Here is a 6635-nt window from a genome sequence, read left to right as displayed (position 1 = left end):
TATGTACATGTACATATGCTATAATGCTTGGAAAAAGCAGGAGAACATACATACTTTATCGACTAGTCAGAATTGCTCATCTTTCCTGTATTTTTCACCTTGGTTGCATTAAATAGTTATTAGAAAAAGACAGCTTCTTCCAGATACCTTATTACAGAAAACCTGTTGCTCAACTCTCTCTTGTGTGTATTCCATTTAGCAATATGGCACTGAAGAATGATGAACTTATAATAGTCCACACTCTTCATGATATCATGTCCTTGCACTTACTTGTACTTGTGGTTGCTGGTCAAGCAATTCTTTTCCTTCTATCAGCAGGTAACCCTCTTGGTTTGTTCGATTGATTTTAAAATAAGTTTACTCCTCTGAAAGATGTTGCATTGAAGTTTTTTAAAAATTGACAATCCTAGCTTTTTCCCGTTCTCCCCAGGTAAAGGATGATACCAATAGCAGAAGACTGGAATCTGTATTTATCTCCTCACTTCACTTTTTGTTTCTCTTTGTGTTAGGAAAACCTTGAACTAAATCAAAGCCACCTCAGATCAACAGTCCAAGGGCACTGAAAAGTTCTAATCATGTAGCCATTTGATCCAGGGAGTTTCTGCCACCTCTAAGCTTCCTCTACATTTCCCAGTTATACTAAGCTGTGTAGCACAGATAATTAGAACAATTCACCAAGGATATTCTCATAATGTTTTGGGCTTGTGTTACTTGTCTGCCGCTTAAAAATTCCTTTTTGCAGGCAGTTCAGAGCATTGGGGGCAGCAAGCACAGAGCACCTTCTCCTGTCCTCTACTGGCTCTTTTCTGTTTACACCGCTTCCATCATGCTTATCACAATGGCATTCTAAGTACTTTTCAGTGTTAAAAGATGACAATTACCCTGACGGCTTTTCTCAAGCCTATTCAAGCCTGCCACCAGTTGGCACAGCTTCCTCTCAGCTGCTGTATATGGAGTATAAGATTGCCAATAATTCTAGAGGCTGACAAAGCAGCAGTGTTTCAGCCCAGAAATTACCCAAATGTATAGCCCTTTGGCTAGTGCCTCAGTCTGTCAATTACAAGATTTCATCTCAGAAAGCTTCCACTTGCCAATTTTAATTGTTGTCAAAAAGCTGATGTGTAGGGATGCATAGCACTGTTACACTTTGTGGGACTGAAGACAACTGTAGGATAAAGTAGGTGAAAATGCCAGAAACCTACAGAAAATTTATGAGGGTATGCAGCTGCTTTGGGTTTCTCTAACAGTATTTGAATACAAACAAAACATACTTGGTAGGGTTTTATTTTTCCTTTTATTGCACTTGTTCTTCAAAAATGACTGAAAGGAATACAAATTATTCACAGTCACCAAATTGTTGCACCATGCATGTTAAAACAATTTTTTCTTCAAAGACTGTGAACCTTTTCATGAAGAAAAAAAGAGAGACCTTTTCTTTCTCCCTTACCTGGTGCATCCTTCATTCTTGTAGCTCAGTGATAGTTCTCCAGGGCCATTTAAAAAGTATGTTCTGAATAATACCTGCTGGTCCGAATGCTCATTTCTAAATGCTGTACATAGGAGATTCTGAAATGTCTGGTTATAGAGCTAAGAGATTCCTCTTGCCGTGTAAATTCATGTATCATATGTATAGATATATGTATTTATAGTATACATACGTATGTGTGTGCATATATATATATAAACAATATATAGAGAAACATGAAGAAAGAATTGTTTTAGTGCCAATGGGGTATAGGTCTTTGCATCCTTTCTAAAATTAATGTTTACTTCCAGGCTTTGAGGAACCTCGGCTTCAAGTTAAAATTGGAATCCTATTCCATTTCATCTATAAACTTTCCTCAAAACACACAGGAAGACAGCACAAAAGAGCATACATTTAGAAAGATGTTATTTATTAAACCTCTTCTATAGTTCGTATATTAATGGGGAAAACTGGGCAAGTTTATAAAGGTTTTTTAGGCTTCTCAAAACATACATGATGCTTAAAGATAATTATACACAAAGGTCTAATAGAAATTAATTAACATTATGTCTAACCGTTTCTCATTTAAAATGTAGCTCATTAGAATATATCCCACCAGTGAGAAAATACCACTGGGTAGTGTAGATAAAACATCCATTTTGCAATTGATAAAGCAGAAATTTCAACCTCATAATTTCAGATCTTAACAATTATATTCATGCTGGGCTTTAAATAAAAGGACCAGGGGTAGGAGGGACAGGGACATATTTGGCTTCCTTTTTTTGAGAAATGCTATACTTAGAAATGGTTTTTGGATGTGAATGTCAAGGTTCAAGTTACACATGCTTGTTGCCTCAGTTTTAGCTTTTTAATTTTGTTTGGGGATTTCCTTCTTAAGGATATTTGCCCATAGCAGGTTACTCTTTGATAAGAGACTGCCTTTTGTTTCTTATATAACCAGGCAATCAACCTCCCCCAGAAGCTGTAGGAGAAACCAAGGATTTCAATAGGTACTAACACATCCAAAAGACATTGGTCCCTACATTGCTGCAGTGCCTCAGTTTTTTATGTCTCCAGATCCAAGTATGGGCTTTATTTGTCTGGGCAGAGTTTTGACTTATGCTACTCATGAAGTAGGGGAATTTCAACCTTCTTAACTCTTAACATTACTCTACATAACACTTAACGTAATGCTACCCTATTGGTAGTACTGTGGTTTTCAAAGATGTCCTAGATATGTCACCATGAAACAGAAAGCCATGAACTCCCATTTGTTAATCTGAATTAATGAGCATCTGATGTCCAACTAAGGCTGAAAAAGTAATAATCATATATTGTTAGGGAAGATTGATGTCCGCATACATACAGCATATATAAAGTAATAGATCTTGCATCATAAAAACTATGTATGTTCTCTCTGCTCACTTAAGCATCTCTAATGTCTTTAGAGGTATAAGGGCAAAATTTTGGCAAATGAGAGAAAATATTGTTATGTTATTTTTCTTTTTCCTTTTTTTTAACTGAAAATATTTTGATATAACAATTGTTACACATGCACCAGAAAAAAAAAAATCCTTTTAATTACTTCTAAGCAAGAAATAAAAAATCTTGTTATTTACTATTGAATATTCTACCCAGCCACAACGTTTACTGTCCGAAATATGTTTTTGTGTTAATGGGGTACACTTATAGTTAATGAATATTTCCTATGCCTTTAAAAAAGACTTTCTCTTATAGGAAGGGATACAGAACTAGTGCCTAGAGACACTTTTGTATAAATTAGTTTTCTCTTGTTTTATAAATAAAAAAATACTTTAACTATCTAAAGAACTAACCTCCTCCCCCAAAAGAAAAGTACTAAAAGCACAGGTGAATATACTACCACTATTTTGGCCATAATTTCTGCAGGATAGTCCTCTATTATATTTAAGATTCATACAGACACAATTCAAAATAATTTGCTACTTTATGATCTTTGTTTTACTGCAAACTATATAATACTAATGCGTACACTCCCTCAGAGGGGTACATTTAATATTTATTTGGAAAAATTTAGTAAGACACTCTAGTTAACAGGTATAAAACAAAATGTAGATCCCTTCAGAGAAAGAAGCTGAGAGTACTAAACAATCCCCATTCATTCCCACTTATGGATTGCTTCAGAGACTAATCTGTATTTCACATAAATTACACAGCCTTGCAGTCAGTCTTCCTTTGACTTTCAAGACAATCTTTAGAAAAAGATGGAAACATTTTTCAGAATCTTCCTTCATTCTTCTTCTTTAGCCTATAATTTCTGATAAATTCAGGTAAGTAAAGAAATTAATAATCTGCACAGAAGTTATTTTTCTATATTTCTGTATTATTCCATATTTCTATTCCATTCTAGTTCTATTATACATTTTATCTTCATCATCCAGACACTTAAATATCATGTATTTTTAAAAGTTATATTAACAATATAATAACAAAAAATTTCAAACAGAAGATGTGAATCTGCTTACTCCTTCCATGTGTTAGATGCAGAATCACTTAACCAATGAAAAGACTCAGTACATCAGTCTTCTGACGGTCATTAACTCCTCTCCAAACATCTCTGGAAGCTGATTAGAGTTCTTTTTTTCCTTTTCTAACAAAATATACCCTTTGAAATATTTGTATTCCCTACATAGTCTGAGATCTTGTCGCTTTTCAAAGGTGAGGGCTACTAAGGGTCTTTATACACTGGATAAGAAGGTGTCTTCCTAGTATGCAGCTAAAAAATTACCAGCTCGTGATTGAATGATCAGAGCAAAAATGCAATAATAGCTTAGACCTTTATACCCTTTTCCCCCAGGCAGTGTGTGTGTGTGTGTTTGTGTGAGGTATATGCATTAAGCTATAAATTGCATTCGGGTTAAAAGAAGTTTCAGTTTCCAGCTGTATACTGGCATGCAGCTTGCTATACATTAAAATTAGAATGTTCTCAGTGTTTTGCATTGTCCTCCTGACCCATAATTGACTCCATGTTTCTCTTTCTTGAGCCTCTAAAACTTCTCCCATGATCAATAAAAACTGATGGAGTACAGAAATGCAGAAGGGAAGCTGGGAATTCTAGTTAAATCTTTTATAATTATGGGTCCCCAGCAGGGAAAGATCATTTCTAAGAGAGATAAGAAGAAGAAAGCATATTTATTAATAGCTTGAGCAATTTAAAATATTTGTTTAATTCGATCTCCTTTGAAAAATAAATCTATGTTTAGTTTACCAACCTTGGTCAATACATTAATTCTTACGAGGCTACGAAAACATGCTTGCAAAAGCAGACTTGTTTGTAATTGCAGTGTTAACAGCATGGTTTTTTTGACAAGCATTATATTGACATAATTTATATTTTATTTTAACCTAGTATGTACAGATTATATTATTTTGTGTGATTAAGAAATGATGAGCAAAAGTTGTTTGACACTTGTCAAAGCAGAAAGCTCTGAGAAAATATGAAAGAATGGGATTGTACTTCATCCATAACTGTGTTGATCTGGATAAAATGAAGAAAATGTGGCTCTTTAATGTAAATTTATATTTATTGACACTTTATATTCCTTTAAAAGCACTCTCAAAGGTATTTTTAATAAAATTATCTTAATGATAGAAAAGAAAACCTATAACTACCAAGTTTTTGAGAAAACTTCTAAAAATGAACAAAAAACATGAAACATTTATCTTTTAATCCTCCAGAATTGTCACAGCAACTAAAACAAGACTTAGCGTTTCTCCTCCAGCCTCTCCCTTTCGCTGCCTGCAGCACACACCAACAAGATGTGGAGGCAAGCCATCTGATTGCTTGTGTGAATGGACAACAGGGTTCAGTAACTGAGGTTCTGTGGAGGCCCTGATGATCATTCCTCTTCACCTGGCCTGCAGGGACATTATCTCACTTACCAGAGCTCTCTGGGTTTCAGTGTCTGCGTTTTCTCTTTATCCAGTCTGAGGATAAGATCTTAGGAGCATAGGACTGTCTCATGTTGCCCATGTAAACAGCTTCTACCATAAATTTCTAGGTTTTTGAAATTCTGAAAACAAGCAGGAGAACAGAGAACCCACTATCTGTCCCATAGAAAATAATTCTCCAGTTAAGCATTGTCTGCTGGTGTTTTAACAGTTATCTAGCTTTTCTCCAGAGACTCTATTTGTCTTCTTTCCATAGCATATTAATTATCTATGCCTGTGGTGTGTGTTAAAGGGTTTATTTATACATAAACATTAAAAAAAAATCAGCAATAAATCTCTAGAATGAATTATACATATTTTTGAAACCAAGTGTTTTTGCAGCCTGTTTTCTTCAGGCATTCTGTAGAAGTATCTGCTGCACGGATTGTGGCCCGACTTCAACATATTTGCCAAGTACTAGTCAAATATGTACGGGTTACTGTACTATTAAGAATATATATTAGCACAGCTATGAAGTTTACAATAAAATCTTCAAACTCCTCATTAAAGTTTGGAATTTGAAGAACTTTGCATCGTCTTTTTTTCTTTTTCTTTGTTTTTTTTTTTTTTTTTTTGCTATCTAAGAAGGAACAGGTTGGAAAATGTATTTGGGGGGAAAAGTGAATCCTGTTTTAATCTATTTGTGGGTCTTCTTGATGCAAATGAATAAAGGGGAAAAAAAAATAAAGCAGTTATGTCCAAAGGACAAAAATATAAAAATAGAATACTTTTTGGCATGAGCTTCAGCTGTGTTGAGAGAATAGATACCTTCTCTCATTCAAAATTATTTCTTATGTCTTTTCTAAATTCTTTAATAAATTCTATTTAATTTAGGAATATTAAATATATTTCAAATACTTAGCATGAAATACTTAGCAAAAGCATAGCCAAATTGTAGTTGATCATAGTAAATTCTTTTCCCAAACACAATATTGAAAAATAAATTTTAGATATTCATATCTGAACAATCTTTCTTAAATTTTAAAAAAGTGTCTACCAGCTTCTTAAGATCTTTTATGAGGCTGTATTTCAGTAGGTATAAATCAGTGCATTTCTAGCAGAGCTATGCTGATTTATATTATGTCAAGTTATAGGCTTGCCCTTCTAATTGAACCCTTGCAAAATGTTGAGTATCTTCAATTTCCACAGAAATCAGAGATAGTTAAGAGGAAGAAGGATCTTATCAGATGCCTCAGTAGGT

The 6635-nt window shown here is 34.2% G+C and overlaps 1 non-coding gene across 1 annotated transcript; it reads left to right on the top strand.

The window, feature by feature from the left end:
* Positions 1–6326: 6326 nt before the first annotated feature.
* Positions 6327–6403, top strand: LOC148595241 (small nucleolar RNA SNORD36). The gene has a single exon (XR_015913210.1). It is a non-coding gene; the product is annotated as a small nucleolar RNA SNORD36 (small nucleolar RNA).
* The last annotated feature ends 232 nt before the right edge of the window (positions 6404–6635 follow it).

Source organism: Tinamus guttatus, unplaced genomic scaffold (genome assembly GCF_059628265.1).
Source record: "Tinamus guttatus ecotype Peru unplaced genomic scaffold, ASM5962826v1 Tinamus_guttatus_pri_ptg000136l, whole genome shotgun sequence".
Lineage (NCBI taxonomy): Eukaryota > Metazoa > Chordata > Aves > Tinamiformes > Tinamidae > Tinamus > Tinamus guttatus.
Note: the sequence above shows the minus strand (reverse complement) of the source record. Positions and strands in the feature narration are given on the sequence as shown.